General features: G+C 41.9%; 1 pseudogene; it reads left to right on the top strand.

The window, feature by feature from the left end:
* Window positions 1–2,914: 2,914 nt before the first annotated feature.
* Window positions 2,915–4,180, top strand: LOC119506536 (annotated as a pseudogene).
* Window positions 4,181–4,388: the final 208 nt, after the last annotated feature.

Genomic DNA, 4,388 nt, shown 5'->3' with positions numbered 1-4,388 from the left:
TTGTCTTTCCAACTCGCACTGTTCTAGGCATTATATTTATCATGATAAACAATTCAGACAAATCCTTACATTAAATATAAAGCTCATCATATGATACGGGAGCCAGACAATAAATGAATATACTACTAAATAAAGAAATCCACATAGTGACAGCTACCATGAAGAAAACAGCACAGGCTACTTAAAAGAGTGTGACTCTTTAATTTTTATTCTTATTACTTTTGTGTGTGTGGTAATGAAAAGTTTCAAAAATTGATTTTGGTGATGGATGCACAACTGCATGATGGTACTGTGAACGATTGTACACTGTGTATGACTGATATGTGAATATATCTCAATAAAATTGAATTATAAAAAGAAATTAAAAAAAAAAATAGAGTGTGACTAAGGTAGGCGAGATCAGTTTAGATCTGGTGGCCAGAAAAAGTCTCTTTGAGGAGCTAAAGTTTGAGCTGAGATCTGATAACAAGAAGAAGTTTGTCTTGCAAAACTTAGGGGGCAGAGTATCCCAGATAGGGAGAACAGTTAATGCATAGGCTCTGAGGAAGGAACAGACTTGAGAGACTTTAGGGACCTGATTAGAGCACAGTCAGGTAAGAGAGAGAGAGGCATATGAGAGATAGCCAAGGGCGGATCACTTTTTATTGTCCAATGTACTGAGGTGGAATTGCCCTCTATGATCCAGTCTCATACCCTGTTTTCAGTTAAGTGGACCATGTCCACTTCCAGCCCACAAGTATTTTGCTTGTTTCTCCTCATGACTATACGTTCAAATTCTAGGAGAATGCGTAGCACACAGTATGTATTCAATAAATACTTGTTAAATGAATGGGATTTTTCCTCACTAGTTTTTATCTGTATTGATCAGTGAGTAGAGCTGTCATGTGTCCCACCCTCTTTTTTCCTGGGATAGATGCTTTTGATTGACTACCAAATATCATTCTCAATCCCTTTTTTCTCTTGCTCACTTTTCACTAAACAGCCTGAAAAGGCAAGATACGCAGTTTGCCAGATTTCCTGCAGGTGAAGGTGGTCAGGAGAGCTAGTTCTGACCAAGAAGGCTAAAGACCAGGAAAAAATATTTTCCTTTGAAGAAAGGAGAGATGTTCACTTTTATTTCCTGGCTATGCATGTGCTTCCCACCTTTGAACCTAGATCTGAGGATATTATGTCTGAAGGTGGGGCAGCCATCTTGCTACCATGATAAAAAAAAAATCCTACAATAATTGCAGAGTTGTCAAACAGCACCCGGACATTGTGAAGTTGCTGAACCAACCTATGACTCTCAACCGTCTCTGATAATTGGGGTTTGTATAACTTGCTGCTCAATCACATTCCCCTAACCCATTTCTCTGTACATATTTTTCCCAAGAACTTCAAGATCTTCAAGAGGAATCATTTCTGACATCAGACTGGAACAATGAAAGACGTTCCTCATAAAAACTGCTAGTTTTTTGTTTTGGTATCTAACTCTTATCTACGGTTGGCAGGCTTATTACACAGTGTCTTTCCTGATACTGACCATATCCTTTGAATTACATTTCTCTACCTGAGTTCCTTTGTTGGACTCTGTCTCCTCACAGCTTATGTATACACATAAGAGTGTGGCTTCTATTGTGGACACTTTTTTTTTTTTTTTGGCTTCATGTAGGTAATGAATTAGTAATGAATCCATTGGTATTTTCAGTGCAGGAAAATTTGCTCCTTGGAACAGAAAAGTCCCCTTTGTTTCTAGCTTTTCCCAGATTAGGACAAAATGTCATTTAAAAAAAATTTTTTTTTTGCTCATGTTTTCACAATTTAGTTTATTTAACTTCATTTGACTGTTCAACCTTGAATAATAGATGTAATTCCCTAGGATATTAAAGTAATGTGGAAAAAATAAAAGTTATTCTGAGTTGCATGTTTATCAGATGTTCTAAATTCTCCAATGCCCACAGAGAATCACAGATTTTATGCCCTGTCCCAAGCATGACTCAGGAGATTAATATTTCCCAATTAAAGATTTCAGCTTACAGTAACTTCCCCAATCCCTTGCGAGTTCCAAACCCTCTCCCATTTTTATTAAATACCAGGTTCTAATAGTTATGTTTATTAATAACAATGGTGAGAGATTACCTTACGATATTTGTCTTTTGAGTTATTCACGTGTCCTCTTTTAGGAGATTGTCAATCATTTCTATGACTCTTAAATGATTCATAGAAATTGTATGTGTCATGTGTGGATCCCTATTAAGGTGCTTGCCATATTGCTTGGCTCTTATGTTTTTTACATTTGTCTCCTTCATAGAGTGTGAGTTCCCTGAGGCCAGGGATCACATTTCATTCTTCATAGGATCTTCAATTCCTAAAGCAGATCTTGGCACATAGCAAAAAAATAATAAATGTTTGGTTAATGATGAAATGAATGAATGCATACATGAAGGAATACATAAATATTACTTTTCATATCTTATATGTATAATGACTTTGTATGTCTGTGTAGCTAGAGGTTCATTTGTCAAGTATATGAAATTATGACACTCTTAAATATGATCTACCAGTTTGTAACTCAATTTGCACATAAAAAGTAAGTTTTTTTCTTTCTTAAAATCAAAACTGAATATATATGGTGCAATATGCTTATGAAAATCAATAATGTAATCAAGTGGCTCTAGCTTTCTTTGGCCACAAATGGTGTCCATGGATGCTAGTTGAACTCCATGGGATTTTTTAAAAGAGTACGTGTTATACCAGATTTTCTTTGGCAAATACATGGAAGAAAGATTTTAATTGAGATTTAGGAATCATACATACTATATAAGTAACTTCCTTTTCTAGCTCTTTCTTCCTTCTCTGTAGTGCTGATAGAAACTAAATGGGAGTCTGTGTCCATATCCCAAGCCCTGGCCTCTAGCTTTACTCCCCAAACAACATGAGCTCCACCACCTTTTCCACCAACTACCGATCCCTGGGCTCGGTCTGGTTGCCCAGCCACCAAGTGCGGCGGGCCAGCAGTGTGGCCAGTGTCTATGCAGGCACTGGGGGTTCGAGCTCCCAGATCTCCGTGTCCCGCTCTGCGAGCTCCCGGTGAGGCTGGTAGTCTGGGAGTCTGGCCTGCGGCATGGCGGGAATGGGGGGCATCCAGGGCGAGAAGGAGACCATGCAAGCCCTGAATGACCGCCTAGCCTCTTACCTGGACAGGGTGAGGAGCTTGAAGACTGAGAATCGGAGCCTGGAGGGCAAAATTCGGAAACACCTGGAAAATAAGGGACCACGGGTCAGGGACTGGAGCCACTACTTCAAGATCATCGAGGAACTGAGGGCTCAGGTCTTTGAAATTTCTGTGGACAATGCCCACATTGTTCTGCAGATTGACAATGCCCAGTTGGCTGCTGATGACTTCAGAGTCAAGTACGAGACTGAGCTGGCCATGCGCCAGTCTGTGGAGAGCGACATCCATGGGATCCACAAGGTCACTGATGACACCAACATCACTCGGCTGCAGCTGGAGATGGAGATCAAGGCTCTCAAGAAGGAGCTGCACTTCATGAAGAAGAACAAGGAGGAAGAAGTAAAGGGCCTACAAGCCCAGAATGCCAGTTCTGGGCTGACCATGCAGGTGGACGCTCCCAAGTCTCAGGAGCTCAGCAGGATCATGGCAGACATCCGAGCCCAGTATGATGAGTTGGCTCAGAAGAACCGAGAGGAGCTGGACAAGTACTGGTCTCAGCAGATTGAAGAAAGCACCACAGTGGTCACCTCTCAGTCTGCTCAGATAGGAGCTGCTGAGATAACACAGAGCTGAGACCTACTGTCCAGTCCTTTGAAATCTACCTGTACTCCATAAGAAATCTGGAAGCCAGCCTGGAGAACAGCCTGTGGCAGGTGGAAGCCCGCTATACTCTGCAGATGGAGCAGCTCAGCGGGGTCCTGCTGCACCTGGAGTTGGAGCTGGCACAGACCCGGGCAGAGGGGCAGTGCCAGGCCCAGGAGTGCAAGGCCCTGCTGAACATCAAGGTCAAGGTGGAAACTGAGATTGTCCCCATCACCACCTGCCAGAAAATGGAGAGGACTTCAGTCTGAGCCACGCCCTGCACAGCAGCAACTCCATGCAACCATCCACAAGACTACCACCTGCAGGATCGTGGATGGCAAAGTGGTATCTGAGACCAACAACACCAAAGTTCTGAGGCATTGAGGCAGCAGAAGCAGGGTGCCCTTTGGGGAACTGGTGACCAATAAAAGCTTCTGCATCTTTAAAAAAAAAAAGGAAGGAAAAAAAAAGAAAAGAAATAGGATTTACCAAGACTTAAAACTAGAGAGACTGTCTCCTTTCACAATGTTTCTCCTTAAGTGTTTTAAAATGAACCCCAGAGGAGAGGAGTCTGCAGATAGAAGTGATCGAG

This window comes from Choloepus didactylus, chromosome 11 (genome assembly GCF_015220235.1).
Source record: "Choloepus didactylus isolate mChoDid1 chromosome 11, mChoDid1.pri, whole genome shotgun sequence".
In the NCBI taxonomy this organism is placed as follows: Eukaryota; Metazoa; Chordata; class Mammalia; order Pilosa; family Megalonychidae; genus Choloepus; species Choloepus didactylus.
The sequence above is the reverse complement of the archived record's forward strand: the minus strand, read 5'-3'. Positions and strand labels throughout refer to the sequence as shown.